The sequence below is a fragment of the Buteo buteo genome, chromosome 23, assembly GCF_964188355.1.
Source record: "Buteo buteo chromosome 23, bButBut1.hap1.1, whole genome shotgun sequence".
Classification (NCBI taxonomy): domain Eukaryota; kingdom Metazoa; phylum Chordata; class Aves; order Accipitriformes; family Accipitridae; genus Buteo; species Buteo buteo.
Genome location: NC_134193.1, coordinates 17,297,746 through 17,316,019, shown reverse-complemented (window position 1 = coordinate 17,316,019; position 18,274 = coordinate 17,297,746). Strand labels below are relative to the sequence as shown.

The window sequence follows — 18,274 nt, the reverse complement described above, 5'->3', positions numbered from 1 at the left end:
CCATCGCAGCATCAACAGCTTCTCACCCTTGGCAGAAAAAAAGAGACTAGGCTTAATCAGGTGGAAGCTCATTTCTGCCTTTGCTCCCATCAGCCTTTCCACAACCCAAAAAAAATCCCAGTGAATGAAGAAAAAAAGACCATATTGCCCCAAAAGGTGGCTGAAGGCTTTTGGTACGTGAGCTGCTGACTTTTGATGTGGGGTTCTTACACAGTGCCCAGCGCTGTTGCAGACATCACCTCCAGATTCTCTGCTGGGACATGGGAACCACCAAGCCAGAGTTGATCCCCACTGCATCCAGCCCGGAGTTTGCACAGGCTCCAGGCAGAAAGGCTCAGGACCATGGGCATTTGGTCCTCATTCAGCTGCAAAGACAGATGCTCTTGAGAGGAGAGAGCCTTTCCAACTGCAACCGCACCACTGAAGAAGCATCCCCAACCTTGTCCAAGGCCAGCCAACCAGTCGGGGATATTCTGCCTGGGTGAATCAGTTCTCAGCCCACCAAGGAGCCCCAGCGTAGGGCAGGAATGCAAGTGGTGAGAGGAACGCATGGAGCAGCCAAGGGGAAAAGGCCAGATGGACAGGGAAGGGCAGCAACTCCCTCAAAACTAGGCCACTGCTCGGGAGAAGTCATGCGATGTGTCCCCAGGCATCGCTGCCTCTCCCCTCCGCAGGGAGGATGAGGAGCTGGGCTGGCCCTCACGCAGGAAGAGATTTGCCACCCTGCAGTCCCAAGAACTGCTGGCCCCACACACGATGCAGGCAGGGCCAGGTAGTGCTGCTTTGGGGCAGCAAGAGCCCCTGGTGCAAACCCAGGGGAGCCGTTCAGCTCACGCTTATGCTCCATTCTTTCTCCGCCCTGGAGGCTCAGGGCTACAGACACCCTTGGTGCACAAGGCAGGGCACAGTTTCCTGGCGTTAGAATGATTTTTTTGCAGCTTGCCAGCCCTGGAAATAGCCAGAACCCTGCAAATCCTTCACCTGCCTGCCTGCTCTCTCCTCTCTGAGTCAGGGACAGCCGTAACCCATTGCAACCCCTCACCTGACAGAGCCACAGCACTCGGAGCTGCCCCAGGGAGACAGGAGAGCCAGTCTGACTGGCTTGGGGCTTGCCGAGAGCTCCTTGGGCGAGCAGCCTTCCTCACCTGGGAAGCACGGGGAGACCTGTGCTCCCAGTTACCTCCCAAGCAGGTCAGGATGAGGGCCCTTCATCGCCCAAGCCTTTGGCCCAATTATTTTCATTCCTGTCCCCACACCCTGCCCATAACAGCAGGGATCAAGATGCCTATTACAGCACACGCGTTTCAGAGGCGCTGCCCTGTCTGCCAGCAGTTTAGAGGAGGCAAAGTGGCCGAGCAGGAAAGAAAGAGCTTTGCAAGTCCACCCTGTGAGGTTGAATCCAATTTGGTAGGCATCATATGTATTTGGGGCAGGCCAGATGAGAGGATGGGGCAGGGGGGTCCCTGACTGCGGATACGAACACCCGGCTAGGTTTGCACCCATGCACGCCGGTGCACCGGGCAGACGGCTCAGCACTCGCATCCATGAGCAGGATGCCAGCATGGCCGCAGCAGCAAGGCTGTGACAGAGAAAAACTCTGCCAAAAAAAGTCCCATCAATTCCCAAGTGGCACCCAACGCTGCATGTGGCGAGGGCTAAATGTGCGTTAAACTTTTAGCCTAACCGACGGGAGGGGAATATATAGATGTGGGGAGGAAACTTGTGTGTGTAGGGAGCAGAATATCAGGATAAAAAACACTAGAAGAATTAAATAAGAGGAAAGAAGGGCTGGGAGAAAACAAATGTGGGTAGAATAGTCAGGCTCTGGCAGCAGTTAAAACTTCCATGTGTTTAGATCCCTGAATCGACGGTTAGAGATGCTACAACAAATGTCACCTTCATGTGAGCACCAGAACTGCAATTTTCTCATCATCCCTTTCCCCCCCCCCCGCCCCCTTTTTGTTCCTGTTTGAAGCCTGTTCAGAGGATAACCTGTTGGGGGCAACCCCGGTACCCAGCAGATGCCGGATTTTTCTCCTGGGTTCCCTCTCTCCCTCTCTCCTCCTCTCTTTGTCCTGCGCTCTGTCGCTCCCGCACACACCGACTCCCTGTCAAGTTTCTGGCTGATCCAGAGGGAGACGTCGGTCCTGCCAGCTCCAGCATCCAACTGCTCTTCCCGGGCCCGGGAGCTGCAGTAACCATAGAAACTGCATCCAACGCGCAGGCTCCGCTGGGGGGGCCGCTAGGATGCTCAGACACATGCACAGGCAGGTAGGGACCAGCCAAGGCTCCGCCAAACCACCTCCAAACGATGCCCAGGTTGGGGAGAGGGGCGAGGCGGAGGGTGGGGGGGGGGGGATGATTGAAGCTTTTCTCCCCCAAATCTCATAGAGCGGCTTAGCAGCTCGGAGCAGCATCGGGAGGTGTTTCGTCTCCAGGCTGAGCGCTGGCTAGCCGGTTGCAGAGCTGACGGTGCATTTTACGGCGCGCGGGGAGATCGGTGAGGTAATTGGGAGGATTCTGTTGCAAAGCTTTGTCTTGGTCTGCCCTGCATTTTATCTGCAGACTAGATGGGTACCCAGGGCTCCCGCTGGCCCGAGAAGTAATCAGTCATTAATCCTTCGGTCCTTTTTGCACCGTGAATATAAACAGGCCAAATCCTATCCCCGGCTGTGCTGGGGAGAATCTTTATGTTGATGGCTCTGGCAGCAACACACATGCCTCCAAGGGCAAGATTTGGACCGGCACAGTCAGTTAATGAGCTGATCCAAACATTGCATTAATTTTACACCCCTCCCAACGCAGACATAACCCCCGCTTTCAGCAGCACAACTCAGAGCGGGCTCAAACCACAACCACCTCTTCAGACACCTCACGTTGAGCCCTTAAATCCACGCACGGCTACAGAAGAGGCGCGATTTTCGGAGTCACTGGGCACAGCAGATGCTCGATGTCTACAAGAGCCAGACAGCATCCATTTCAGCGCCAGGAAAGCGGATCGAGGGGGGTCTGGCGAGGGAGGACGGGGAAGCACTATCTGCAGACACCCACGCGCACCCCACGGGGCAGGAGGTGGCTCTGGCGGCCACAGAGGAACCGGGAACTAGCGACCGGGATGGCACGTGGAGATGGGCAAACACGTACAACGGGGACGGCTTAGTGGCTTCGCCAGCTGTTGATGGCATCTCTCCGTCCCTCTCACCCGCCGTGGTCAAGGGCTTTTGGGAGTGCCATGACCCCACCGTGGGGCTTTTCTCCTCTCTGCCCCTTATCCCCATCGCCCAGCCATTGCGGCAGCCGGCGGAGCAAACCTCTCGCTCTCGCACCGGGACAGAGGTGCCCGGCTTGCGAGGAAGCGTAAGCACCTACGGGAAGGTGTGGGGCGGGGATAAAAATACCAGCAGTCCTGCCTTTTTAACACCAAAAAAACAAATAAAAATAAGTTTGCACAAGTGCCAGGCTCCCTCTTTCCTTTCCCCCCCCGGCTCCAAGCCATAAATACTCCACAAAATCCCCACGCGCCAACAAGCCGTGGCCTCCGGACAAAGAGGCCCAGCCTCCGAATGGCCACCAGGCACCTATTTTGGGCTGTAACTCGGCCAGGGTGGAACAAGCGGGCTCAGCTGTCCTCCCCATCCGCAGCCCGCAGCCCGGCCGGTCGGGCCTCACCCCCGGCTCCAGCCCCTCAATGGCCCCATTGTTTGGGGCCGGGAGCTCAGCTGCGACGGCCGGGGCGGCCGTCTGGCTCCGTGACATCCGGCAGGGTACGGGGCCTCCATCGTGGTGTGAGGGGGATGCCAGCCCCCCGGCTCGAGGCACCCCGCAGCCCCCCGAAGAGGGGGCAGAGCCGGGTCGGGGGTCTTCTCCCTCCCCAGGGCTGTCACGGGGAGCGTGCAGGGCGAGACGTGGCTCCCACCTCCTTGCATGGCTTTGGGGTTTTTTTGGGGGGGAGGAGGGGGGAATATGGCAAAATGAGACACACAGGAGTCGAGCTTTCCTGTCCCACTCCAAGGACGTGGCTTAAAATCTCCCCGCTTCTCCAGCCGGCTCCCCTCGTCTTTCTCCCCCATGCCGAACTGGGGGTGAAAGCAATCCCATGGGCAGCTCCCGTCTCCGAAACAGGCCGAGGGATCGCAGGGCGGGCGCGCACACAAACCCTCCGAGCGGCCAAGAGCAGACCCGAGCACGGGCTGGCGTCGGGGTGGACACACTTCAGCGGATCCCAGATCTGCCTGAGATACCAGCACCCATGGAGCCTTCCCGTGGCTCGGCGCCCCGCCAGCCCGGCACTGCCAAAAATCAGAGCCCTGGAGCTACAGCGAGGAGAGGCTCCAGCACCCTCCACCCAGCCGGTGGCTTCAAGGGCTCTGCTCGACAGGCAGACACCTCCACCAGGAGCTGAAATTTTCCGAAAGGAAGGTCGGTGTCAACATTTCTTTTTAATCTCCCAGGAGTTTCCTCCTAAAAGATGCAAGTGAAGGGCTGAAAAAAATCCCCTCCTTGTGCAGCGTGAGGGCAGCATCCTCAGCAAGCTTCAAACGCCACCCAAGGAAAAACGTTAAAGAGACTAAAGAAGCCCAAAAAGCAGCCCAAGGCATCTCTACGCCATTGTTCTTTCTGGGCCAGAAGAGGTGAAAATGCCTTGGGAGCAGCAGTGGGACATCGCTTTTAACACCAACATGACACACAAGGGACTGTGTCCTCTATTGTGTCACATCACAGTGTCTCGCTCCATTCCTGTTGCAAGTAATCACTGCAGCATCCCACCCAGGACCGGTCATACCAATTTAGCCACCACAGACGAGGCGATTCTCTGTCAATACCAGCACAGTCCAAAGGGTCACACACATCAAACAACCCCGTATCAAACCTACCGAGCCAGCCCCGTGCAGCAGTACCACCACGTACTGGTTGAACTGGCAGGCGATGCCTATCGATATGAGACGTGCCTTCTTTTTGCACAGCTCATTTCTCTCTGCTGAATGAGAATAGCTTTCCTGGCAGCGACGGTAGCCCACGCGCAGGAACAGCTTGCTGTTTGTACTCAAAGCAGTGAAGTCGCAGAGCAGCCCAGCACAGGCAAGCCCTGCTTTACTTACTGCTCGAGACAACATTATTGATGTTTAAGTAACCGTTGTCCTGGCACAAGGCTGGGCAGACCTGAGCAGGGATGAGCAAAGCAAAGGGTGGGATGGATTTTCGCTCAAACACATGCCCCTGTGGGGTCAGGAAGGCGCAGCCTGTGCTGATTTATTGGAGGAGATACGATTTAAACCCACTCCCCCTCACAGTAATTCTACAGCTTTTCAAATGGAGCACCTGCAACTCTCATGCTGTCCACATGGACTGTCTCAAATGATCCCAAATGAAGAATGCAGCCAAGCAGTCCCCAAGACCAGCTACAGCTGACACATGGCTCCCCAAAACAAGGGAGAGGGGCAGCAGGTACCTCTTCCTTGCAGCATGTCCCCAGACCAGACTTGGGAGAAGACAACCCATCACCACAGCATCATGAAGGCTGCACAGTCCTCTCCCTCTCACCATGCCCTTCTTGGAACATAAGACAGTCTTTCATGTCTGTACCCGACTTTGGAAGAGTCTCTGTGATGGATTAAAGGAAAAAGCCAAGGGCAGGTGGGGGGAAATAAAAATCTAACTGGACCACATCCTTCACAGGCTTTCCTTGTAGGATTTCTCTCGTATGGGCCTGACATCTCTGTGTGCCACACAGGCTCTTCAGCATCTTTGATGAAGGTCATTTAGCAATTGGTTCTTTCCCCTGTATTGGCCTCTTAAGTTTTTGGCTGCCAGTGACCCACCTCTCAGCTCACAGAGAAGGATGTAGCAAAAGAGCCATGTGCTGCTGAAGACCTGGAAGAACCCTTCAATGGGCCTTGCAAATTCAGGAGATGCTTTTGTGAAGCAAGTTTTGTGGGCTAGTCTTCCCCAAGCACTGCTGGAGACAACAGCAGCAGAGCACGCTCCTGCCAAAACCCCTCTGGGTTTGCCCCTTCCCCTGTAAACCCAGCTCTGGATGCTCAGGCCATCCCAGAAGGGTTTTGTTTGCTGTTGCTGAATCCAAGCATGCAGGAAACAGAGCTTTAGTAGCAGAGAGCTGGATGATGCTATTTATGTGTCTTCTTCAAGTAGTTTTGCCCAAATAGCCTGGAAGCAATGTCACCTCCAGCAGCCAGTTGGACACAGCGATAACCCCATGCCAGATCTCTGCTCTGACGGCTTCAGAAGATGATTCACTGAAGAAATATTCAACCCAGGGATTCCCTGTCCAGAGGGAATACCCAGTGATCTGATCTCTCAGATGCTGTATTTTACTCAGCATTTAACACTGGCAAAACACTTGATAGGACCCAGAGGGATTTCTGCATCTGCTGATCCACTGCCTCTTCTTTCCACTCCTCTCCAAGTTTTCATTGTTGCCTTGAATTTGACTTCAGCCTGCTTCTTTTATGGTATGATGCTGATACGATCACAACATATCTCCCCAGAACTTTTAAACCTACTGACCCACTTCCAGCCAAGTTTATCAGGGCAGGTGGAGGCCTCAGAGATAACATTCCTGCAGCCACAGAGAGCAATCGTGGGACGAGCTGGGGTGCAAACTCTGCTTAGGCATCGTACAATGCACACAGAGCAAGACGCTACTATTTTTTTCCTTAGCCATGGAGAAACAAAACAGAACAAGCTTCAGAATTAGAGCTCATGGTTTAAAACCCAACTGCTAGACAAAGCCAGAGGAATTGGGCTTTGCAGGCTCCAACCCCTGCAAAGCAGCACATCCAAAGCTTTCATCTACAAGGCCAGAAGTGAGGTGAGACCCTGGGCTTCAGGCGTTTGCTGGAGGAGCTGTTTCAGAGCTGGTCACATTGCAGCAGCCACCATTCTCCCAGCAAGGCAGCTACAGCGCTAGATAGATTTAGTAGCAGAGAAGTGGGTGATGCTGTAGATACATACCCCACCCCAGAATGCCTCCCCGCTGCTCACTACCACAGACTTTCCCAGGCGCCTGCCAAATGAAAAACAACCAAGAACTCCAGTGAATGAGCCACAGGTCTCAGATCTCTCCAGAGCAGGAGAGATCAAGGGCATTGCAAACATCTCATGTTCCTGCAAGAGCGGGGTAAAATTCCCTGGGGATCCTGGGAAAGGGATCATGCTCCATGCTACAGAACAGGTTTCCTGCCAGCATAGCCAGAATCAGGATAAGAAAGCTCAAGCCTCAGGACAACCACCCCACAAACAGTCATCCTGGAGATTTAACATCCCTAAGGAGCGTCAGCACATCCTTCCCTTTATAGCACCCCTCTTGCTGTGCCCAATCTCCCCATTTAGAAGACAGCAGGAATTATTTCAGGTGCTGGCTTGATACACCAACGGCTGCAAAGAAAAAAAAGCCTTTCTTGCAGGAAGCCTGTAGAAGCCTGGAAGCATCGGCTTAATAATGCAAGATCACCCCAAATTCCTCTCCCTCTTTAGCTCCTCTAGCCACTATCCTGCACACTAGCCCCACACAGGAACGACAGTGGGAGAGGGGGACAGGCCCACGCTGGATCTGCTGGCCTGGAGGGATGCTGCCTGACCCACACCCTATCACAGCTACCAGCCCATCTTTGCCACCAGTCTGTGACTGGACATCCCGTTTCATTAGGGACAAGTCATCAGCTTGCCGGCTCACACAGCCTCACCCAGCTGGCTGCCCAATTTACTCTGCCTGCCCCAACTCAGGGACACGAATCTATGTCAGACGATCTGAAGTTATTATCTGATTAGCCTATTTGATATTGCAGTGCCTGATTCAATACCCATTGAAATCAAAGGCCTCTTGATCTCAACAGGCGCTAAATCAAGCCCTGGTTCCCTCCAGCCGAGCACAACCATCCCGTCTTCGCTGGTTACTCTAGCAGCCTAGGCCACCGCTACATAATTAGAGGGCATAATGCTGGGTTTAACCCAGTGCACCAACATGGCTTTTCTTATCAGTTGTGAATTTCCCCTTGCTTTGGACTTCCAAGTTAAGTGCTATTAAAAGCTTCTGTAACCACTCGCATCTGAGGATCTCAAAGCACTGCAGAGACACCAGTGAGTTATACTAGCAACTCTCCTAGGAGAGTTTGAGCAGGGTTTAATACAAGGCAGAAATGGAAGCACCAGGAGATTAAATTGGGTCTATCCTAAAATGTCTCTGGGCCCAATTACCATCTTACTTTCACTGCAGATGCAAGTCAGAAGTAACTACCCCGAGAGCTGGAAAGAGAGCAGAAATCTGGCCCATCGCACACAAGCTGCAATTTGAGATGCTATTTATTTTTCTTTTGCTCATTCAGGAGCAGAGCCTGCCCGTGTTAGCAGCCACGTCAGTTCTTGGCTCCATGGGACCCAGGCTGAAAGACAAAGCAGCAAAGGGAAGCGCAAACCAGAGACCACTCCACGCTGTGTAAACGAGTCAAGGATCGTTTCTGGGAACCTGACACTTGTGCCTGACATATTCTGGAGCAGAAGGGGACATGAGATCCCAGCCTTGCCACCCCCTGGAGACGTGTTCCTCAGTTCAGCCTTTTGGAAAATGAATTTGAGACAGCAGGAAGACATCCACCAGGATTTGGCCACATATTACTCACCCTTGGAGTCTGATCCCAGGAACCCCCTAGGGTGGTAACGCGATAAAAGAGAGACTCAGAGCTCCCTTCCAACAACATGTCCCCATCCCCATCTCCCAGGCTGTCCTAGAGCTGGGGCTGGGAGGCAGCACAGAGAAGAAGTGCTCCTGCCTCCGGCACTAGAGATTCGCCATTTGCTGCTCCAGCGACAGCAGCTGAGATGGTAAAAACTGTTGCATGAGCAGGAAGGAGAGAGGGACAGGGCTGGGCAGTGACCAGGATACAGCCTCCCTTGCTAGAGCAATCACTTCCCGTTCCACTCTGCCAAGAGCAGGAAAATTCCCTCCATAAATAAAACAAACAAAGAAAGAAAATAAAACCCCAGGGTTGGGGGAAAAGAGAAAAATCTAGCACTAAACCAAGGCAGCACATTTGGCCAAGTCCTGCCAACCAGCAGCGCGGCTGAGCAGCAGGAGCAGCAAACAGTGGAGTTCACAGCAATGGGCACTGGGAGCTGCGGGACGGGTGGTTTATAGCCAAAAAGTGGCTTTATAAAACCGGATCTTTAAATATTTGCTCCGACGTGTCTTGAGTCCCATCTGCTGTGGTGGTTAAATGCTTACAGTCCTCACACACGTCCAGCTCCCACAGCCATTTAGGGAGAGCAACTGCAGCACGGCAGTGATTCCCTGCCCCTGCCCAGATCCAGGGTCTCCAAGCGCAATGCTGAAGCTTCCATGCAAACCCAGCCCCTTCCTCCTGGAGCTGTAGAAGGAACAGGTGTGGAAAACAGTTATTCCTTTTCCACCTCTCAAAGACGAATGATAATATCAAGTTAGCCAAAAAACCCAGATCTGCTCATTTTGGTGATGATGGAAACATCATTGTCTGAACCAGCTACTTCAGAATTAAGAATTGGGGGATGGCAAATTGAACAAGCAACATCACAAGAACCAACTCTATCTTCTGCCTCGGAGGTCTGCAGCCTGGACACAAGGACCCTGCAGGCCACCTACGGCCACTCGTAGCCCTAGGCAAGCCTGAATGCCAGGTCCCCAAAGGGCAGCAGGGAAAAGCAGTTCCAGCGTGGCAAATCTGGGACAACCAGCCTCCCAACCAACTTTCAGCACGGCAGAAAGAAAGGCGAGAAGACTGAATTCCTCCCAGTGCCAGGCCAGATGCCTCTGGGCTTCACAGAGTCTTGCTGAAACCCTACAATCCTTTCAAGCAGCTCCAACAGGCTCAGACGAGGCAGGAGGAGACCTCCACTTCCCCTAGCAGAAGGAGAGAATTTAAGCGCGGGCACTCAGAAGATGCTGGAGGCACAAAGCAAGGAGATCCCAAAACACAGTGTACACACGTTAGCATTTGCATTCCTGCAACAGAAAGGGCCGAGAGCAAGGATTCACGCAGGAGAGGATAGGCAGCACGGGAGCAACAGGAGGCAATGGGAAGTGGGGCAGAGGGATGTGGATTAGACCCTCGATGCTCCATCTAAGACCACTGGTCTGTCCCCTTCCTGTGCCCCTGATGTAACCAGGCACCTATGTGCAAATATCCCATATTCATGGCCCTAGTGCTACTTGACAGGAGGGGTCACTTGCACCTTCTCCCCAGGCTGCTGTGGGATGGAGGAGCCCTATTTCTCCCAGGTGGCCATCCACCGCCACAGTTCCATCCCCAGACTGAAGGAAAGGGGACGTTCTCCCTCCAAACAGGGCTCAGCCCTGCCTGTGGCGCAGCCAGCACGGGCAAGGCTGCGGGCTGTGAACTGGAGAGGAGCAAGAAAACTTTCAGAAAGGTTTGCCACATGAGTGGTGCCTTTCCTGCAGGTCACATCCATGGCAGGCGCATCCAGCACCCCAAGCCGCTCAGCACAAGCAGCAGGTCTGGAAACCATGCGTCACCGTGCAAGGGAAACACACAGCCTGACAGAAGAGCTCACGCACCAGCCGTTGCTGCTGACTCCTTAGCAAAGGCTTTTTGCTGGGTTTTCCACCTCCAACCTCCAGCCTTCCTGTGCTCGGGGACTCTGCTCCTCCCCAGCGCAGAAAATCCCCCAGTTCTTTCACAAAAGCAGCGGCTGCCAGCATCAGAGAGTCCCAGGATGTCCCTTCTCATTCCTGCGTGGGATTTTGGGGTGACCAAAGACACTCTCTCACGGTGCCCCACAGCTCCTCTTGTCCAAGGACAGCATTCGGGATTTTGCCTGCATGGGGCTGGGAGGAGGTGCCTGACCAAGCCCTTGTGGGGCATCAGCCTGGGCAGAAACCTCACCTCGATGCCTGGAGCAGGCAGTGCAGGCAGGAGGTCACAGTCCCCTCCCAGAAATGGCTCGGCACCAGGCAAGGAGCAAAGGAGCACGATTCAGGCACAATTTCTGGCTCAGAAACGGCCTGAGCCTGCCCACATCCGAGCTCTTTCGTGAGCTCAAATCACAGGGTTTCTGCAGCTTCTTTGCTCTGGGAGAAGCAAACAGCTGCAGCAAGCTGGATTTCTGACGATGCTGCTGTAGGGCCTTCGTTTCCCAACAACTGCCGGTCTCTGGCTGAGAAACACAGGATGACCTTCCCTGCGCAGCACCCAGCCTCGCGTGTGCAGAGCTGCCTTCCCTCCCCAGCACCCTCCTGCCTCCTCCACCCTTCCTCCGGCCCCCTCAGGGCCAAACACGCTCATTTGCTTATGAAGAGCCTGAAGGTGCATCTACAGCACAGGGGAGCAGCTTCCAGGCTGCTTCATTTTCTCCTCTTCTCCTCCTCTAGCTCTTCACCGAAGCACGAGAGCCTTCTCCGCTGCACCCCGCGCTGCTGAGCAGCCTCCACCTCCCCAGCTCCAGGAGAAGTCTTTCCTCTCCCTCCCTTTGCATTGGGGCTGCTGAGCAGCTTGGAAGCAGCCTGCATGAAAGGTACTGACAAAATAAAGTTGGATTGTACTGCATTATTGAAAAAGTGACCTCCAGTGGTCAATAAAGCCTTTGCCCACCGTTTCCAGGCAGCGGTGCCTGTTGTCAAGCTCTGCCTCAGTTCAGGAGGATGGCAGTTCGTCTCTCCCAGTCCCAGCTCCCACGGGTGGCTCGTTAAAACTCAGAGTCTGCACTTTGGTAACGAGGAGCTCAAAGCACTTTAATGCACGGATGCAATCATGAATGCAAACAGGCTGCAGGCGAGAGAGCAGCGTCAAAGCAGTCTGTTCCCCCCATCTCCATCCTTACAGCTACTGGCTTTAGGCGAAAGCATGGGGTCTGATAAGAGAAGTTGGCAGAAGGTACAGTTCTAGGATGAGGCATTTTTCAGATTTACTGCAAACCCTCAGCCACTCTGCGTGGTGGTGGTGGGGGGGGGGTGTACAAGGGACACCATTCCCTGTGTCTCAGCAGCACTGAGCTCAACGTCTGGACTGGGAGGAGGCTGATGGACCCAGCACAGGTAGCACACAGGTTCCCCTCAAAGATTCCCTCCTCTGCACCACCACATTCCCACTCCCTTTCACATTTGATATCTACGAAAAATTGCACAACTGGCTTCCTCCTTCCCTCCCCTACCCCAGCTGCAGAAGGCACATCTGTCCCAGCCACATGAGACACCGCTGGAGGACGTTAACCCCGGCGGGGAGGGGGAGCAGCCCATCAGCAGCACCCCTCTCCTGGGCACCCGATCCTCCACACCAGAGCCCTAAGCACAGCCTCTCCTGTGGAAAGCAGGGCTGGTTTCCCTTCGCATCACACATGGAGAGGCATGAGTGCCCTGCTACATGCACGCACATGCAGCCCCACGCTGCTGGGAGGAACATGCGCGGGAGACGGTGACGGGCCGTTTGCAGGATCAGCAGTTCCTGCACACGCAGCAGCGCCCTGGCGAGCCCGGGTGCTCCCTCGCCTGCGGATCCAGTCCCCTCTTCCTTCCCCCTCTCCTTTACAGCCTTGGCAAGGCAAGCAGCATCCCATCACCATCCCCAGGCACGAGGCCAGCTGGGAGCTCTAGGTGAGGGGTTTTTTTTACCCTGGTTGGGATGAGCTTCAGGTAGGACCCAACTGCAGTAAGCTGAGCCTTCTCAGGACATTAGGTGAGGACAGAGAAGAACCAGCATCCCCCGGAGAAATGGAGGGAATGCCCTAAAGCTGCCTGGCTTTTAAGGATCCTGCTTCATCTCCAGGTCCCAGTGCCACCCTAATGAGGGATGCCTCCCTCCCTCCTATTCTGAAGAGAAGCACAGAAGCAGCTGTCCCCTCCAGGTCCCACACCATCTCAGGACCAACATTCCTTAGGGACAATGTCCTCCCACCTTGTCCAGGAACTGAGTGCAGGGAACAGCCCCAACACCTTCACAAGCCAGACCAGGCTGGGAAGAGCTCTTCATGCCTTGGCAGACACTCGTGACGGAAGCTGGAGCCTTTGCAGCATCACCTCCCCTTCCCGCCAGGGAAATCTGTACAGGGCAGATAACAAGCTTCACAGACACGTTGCAGAGGGGGTCACCAGCCAGCGGGGTCTGGGAAACACGAGCAGTGAGGAACGGGGGGAGAAGGGGCTAATTAACTATCTTCTTCCCCAAGGGGATTGGTTTAGACAGCATGAAAGATTAAAGGTCTCAAGGATGCAAGGGGAGGTAGAGGGGAAGAATCTCCTCCCATGCATGGACACGGATAGGCACCACAGAGCTCATAGGTACGGTCAGGACCAGGCTATGAGCCATGGATATGATCTAGCGCACCAGGCAAGGAGATAACCAACAAAATGGTGTACTCCTAAATTTAGCAGCCACCGTGCATATCATCTCCCAACCCCTCACCCCCACAGCCCACCCCCAGAGCTGTGCAAGGCTAATTTCCATCAAGGGCTGTCTTGGAAGAGACTCTTTCCATTTCAACCCATCTGCCAAGTGCAGGCAGCCTTCCCCAAATCAGCTCCCCTCTTCTGCAGCATACCAGCAACATGGACCAGGCTCTTCTCTACCTAAAGCAATGCACCCATGGCACCGAGACAGCAGTTGCCTACATACCACCTGCAAAGCAGCCTCCCCTCGCGTGGAAACGTGCAAAACATGGGTGTTTAACAGCAGGATCCCAGCACATTTATCGTACCCTGTTGGCCGAGCAGCCACCTCCCTTCCTCCGTTGTTCTGTGGTTCACAGCCCCAGGATTGAGAGCAAGGGCAAAGCTTGCTGTTCCCCTCTGGTAGGTGTCCCAGCAACTCTCTTCTTTGGCTGTGCACTCACATGGCTCTTCCAGCCAGCAACTGGTATGTAGCACCCCTCCTCCCATGAGGGTAGGAGCAAGCAGCTTCAGCCGAAATAGTGATTTCAGTGCTGCTCTCCAGACCTCGACATCTGGCACAGCTGCGGCACCAAGGGCAGGTTGCCTTCAGAGCCAGGCGGTTGCTCTGTTCTGCAGCGGGTTGCAAGTTCCCAAAGGAGAAGTGGACCGTGACAATCAGATGGCCAAAATCACAAGGCTGAACCCCACTGCCTGCAACAAGAAGGCATGGTCTTGTGACGGCCATGCACAGCCAGGAAGGAGGGAAAATGAAGGGACCCAAGCTTTTAGGGTGACAGTACAGCCAAGACCCAGATGCCTCTAGACTACAAAGCACCTCTCCTCCTGCCACGGATGGGTGGGCTCACCTCACCAAGTGGAGATCACCTAGATACAAAGCTAAGCATGGTCCTGACACCACTGCCATGGGTGATGGCCCAGCCATTTGTCCTCCTGAGGAATAAAAGACAGCAGCTCCTTGCAGCTCCAGGAGCTTCAAGTATTCCCCATGACACCCCACAGAGCTTAACCTTATGGGGCAACCACAGAAAGAGTGGCTGCTTTGAGCTGCTGTGAGCTCCCACCGGGACATCTCACACCGTCTGGACACAGATCCTCTCCTGCTCCACACGCTGCTGGCATTCAGCCCCTTCTCCTCGTAGGGTCACTTATGGCGAGAGCAGCTCTGGCAAGAGTACCTTCCCCTCCCGCCCCCCAGGATGGGGTAAAGGATGGTATCAGGGGATGGAATTTCACTTTTTGCCTCTTTTGGCACTGAGGGACAAGCTGGACCAAGCATCGCTTCGCACGGGTGCAGGCATTGCTCGGGGCTCTGGTGGGGCCCAGCAGATCCTCCGTTGGTGGCAGGACCCATCTGGTCACACTCAGCCACACAAAATACCCATTTCTCTCCAGAGAGATGAGGACACACCACACCGTAGGTGTGAGTCAAGCCTGGGTCTTGGGATGCCAAAAAGCAGCCAGCTTCAACCCCCTAAAGCTTTGACTTCAAACCTAAAGCTGAGGCTTACAGCTGGGTGGAGGCGGGGGACAGGGTGGGATCCCATCGCTGCCTTTGCAGGTCTCTTTTGGAGCTGCACCACCACAACCCTCCACAAACAGGCATCACATCCAACCTCGTGTCCACTGCTCCATCCCTGGCAGATCGGGTCTATCAGGCGAATCTGGGTCCAAGTTACAGCCTTGCAGCTTCAAGCTTTAGAAGTTTTAAATAATAATAAGTCATAGCCTCGCATCTCAGATCAAGCTCCCTTTTGGATCATCCAAGCCCCAGCTGGGAGTGCTAAACCAGACAGGCAGGACCAGAAAATGTTCCCATCCTACCTCTGCAAGAGGAGCCTCCACTCCACACCCTTCCAGTCTGCCCCTGGGGTATCCGTCTGACAGGCGGAGCAAGGCTTTGTTGTTTAAGGCAGCCTAATCCTGCAACCTTTACATCAGTGGGGCCAGATCCTGGGTTTCTTGATGCACCCAAGGTTGGGCCTTTCTTGATTCACCCAAGATTGGGACGCAGCTTGGAAGGGGGATGATGACTGCAAGGGGCAAGAGAGAGGACACGATTCAGGGCCATCACACACCAAGCAGCCAAGCGCAAGCTGCGATAGCTCTTCCTTTTTCTCCGCTTCCCTCCTGCCTCTGCAAACCCCTCTCAGCTTCGCCAAGCAAGCGAGGCTCAACCCGAAACCGGGCTGCAGCAGGGCTGTACCTGCACGTGTTGGTGAGTCAGAGCTGGCCAGCCAGATAGACACACACCAAGCCCTCCCCCACAGCCTCTTTTAACTTCTGCCTCCTTGACATGCCCTCACCAGCAATTTAAAGAGGGGTTGTTTTTTTTTCCCCTCTCCCTCTTTTTTTTCTTTTCTGCTCTTTTTTGTCTTCAGTCCTCCTTAGTGGGTGGGGAAAATCCCGGGTGTCAAACTTCAAAAGGGAAGCCTGAGTTCACATCGCATTCATGTCCGACGCGCTGCCTAACCACAGGCTCCTGCCCGCACCCACACCCGGGGCTGGCAGGAGCTCGCGTGGGGCCGACGAGTCGGGCACTCGCAAAGGATGCAACAACGCTGCTGCCTCCCCTCCCTGCAGCCCAGTCCGGCTGGGGATGTCCGTTTGCCCATCCATGGCTTTGTGCACCAGGTAAGCCAGAGATAAAAGGAGGGTTTGGATGTGAAGCCCTGCTCAGGAGGGTTGCAGGGCCAGGATTCAGTCCCCTGCCAACAATCCCACCCCAAAAGCAGAGCTCCTGGAAATCAGCTGTGCAGGAAGGAGAGAGAACCCCTTGCCGTCTCCTCCCTGCTCAGCACCACGTCCCTGACACCAGCTTAGTGGCACAACATAGCCCTGCTACCTACCCTATGAGACATCTCCGTGGCACAGTGCAGCCCTAGGATGCCTCACACCAAGTGTTTTGCTTTGTGCATTTGAATTTCACTCTTGGTCTGGGTGATTTTTGCCAAAGGCTGTGCCCAACCAAACAGAGTGGCCGGACCAAGAAGCAGCAGAGCACAGATCAGCACAAAGGCACAAGATGTGCTCCGTGCTGTACAGCCAAAAACCAGGAGGCACAAGGAGGCAGCCTGTCCTCTGCAAGGGCTTAAGTGGAGATGAATGGCTGGACAAAACCATCTGCACCAAATGTGCTGTGCTGTACAGAGCTCGGGTGCTCTCTGCACGCTGCAGAGCCAACGTGGGGCAACAGAGCCATCAACTCAGCCTTGCGTTGCTCCCGCCTACAGCAGCCCTGGTCCACACAAGCCACCTCCTTCACATCTCCTGGTTTCCAGATTAACAGAGCAGGGCAGTTTGGACCTGGTGCTTTCATAACAAACCTATTTTCTTTCCCCCAGTTACCTGCAACAAAGAAAACCAGGCACACAGACAGTTGAAGGATATGTAGCATCTATTTGATTTTCTATTGTACTCCTGAATAGCAAGTTAAAGCCTATTCACAGCTGATTTGGTTCTGTTTTTGTGGCATTCGAGACCCTCAAGCTTCATGGGGAGATGAGCTCTCCCACAGAAGAGCTGGCAGGAGCCAGCCTTGCAGAATTAGGAGCCAGGTTGGTCCTGGGAGGTGAGTCAGAAACCCCACACAGAGAGAAAAACGGGGATGCTTGGAGAAGGAGAGCCCAGACCTGTGAGCCTACACCAGAAGCCCCACAGTTAGAGATTGGAAACAGCTTTGCTCCCTGCCAGGAGCGGAGAGAAATGTCAGAGCGGCACTTTGTTGAAAGGGGATGAGCAGGAGCGTGGGAGGATGTGTTGATGCTCCCTCCCCAGAGGAAAGGGCACAGTTTTCAGTGAGAAAAAGCTGTCCTGGCTCAGTAGTTATGCCAGGGAGGACAGGGAGCACTGGACGGGCAGCACTGCAGCCTCCCCTGACGCCCAGGGATAGGTCAGGGCAGCTCTGACACCCAGGTCAACCCGCAGCATCTCTGGCAGCTCACCTCTGCCAGCCGTCGCCTTGCAAGTACACATGCTGTGATTTTAGTCCCGCTTTCCCCGTTGGACACCTGGTGTGTTTGGATGCAGCATCCTGAGCCATGGCAGCAAGCATGCCTGGGAACAGGCTCTTACCCCACCTGCACTGCCAGGCACATGGGCTCTTGGGCATCCATATGGAGCACAGGACCAGACACCGGGATATACAGGACACCAGTCTACTAAAAGCCTCAAATAATGATTCCTGAATACAGCAGAGGCAACATGGCTGGGGACACGCTCCCACTGCAGATGCCTGCTTTCAAAATACCTCCTGCAGGCTTGGGTCCAGCAAGGTGCTCACTTCCACCAGCTTGCAGAGACAGCCAGGTGCTGAGAAACAAACAGTCATGCTTTTCCATGCAGCCCACGGTGCCCAGCAAATATTCAGCCTGTGTCTAACCTAGTGAAAAGCCCTTTTTGATTCCATTTGCCCTCCGCTCCTCCCTCCAGGTAAGCAGGTACCCCCCAGAGCACCCCAACATGCAGATGTGGGAAGGATGCTTTGAGCAGCACCCAGTTGCAATGGAACAAGCTGCTGCTCTAGGATTGCTGGGACAAACCTTGATATTAAGAAAGGGCTCAGACATCCTGGAGTTGCAGGAGGGCTTGAGAGGAGGGACGTCCTTGTAGTGAGGTAGCCAAATAGCAGCACCCACATTTCCCACCGTGAGCCATTCCCGAGGAGAGGCAGGGCAGGAGGTCCCCAGCATCTCCCCAGGGCTGCCCCCAGCAAACCCTTCAGCCCCCCCCAAGGGGTTTCCACTGCAGGACCTGGGCAGCAGGCCAGGAGCCGAGGGAAGGGGGCTGCCGTTCTTCCAGCCTGTGAGCCAAGGGGGATGCACGTGACTAGGTGTTGGCTTGGATTTCCAAGCCCTGCAACAGCACCAGCTGCTCCTGCCCGTCCCT

At 54.8% G+C, this 18,274-nt stretch overlaps 1 protein-coding gene across 1 annotated transcript in view; it reads right to left on the bottom strand.

Moving 5' to 3' along the window:
- NTMT1 (N-terminal Xaa-Pro-Lys N-methyltransferase 1) overlaps positions 1-18,052 on the bottom strand; it is a 124,899-nt gene extending 106,847 nt beyond the window's left edge. The window contains exon 1 of the mRNA XM_075055106.1: positions 17,929-18,052. The gene's annotated coding sequence lies outside the window, so the exon portion shown is untranslated. The remainder of the gene's footprint in view (positions 1-17,928) is intronic.
- Between the last annotated feature and the right edge of the window lie 222 nt (positions 18,053-18,274).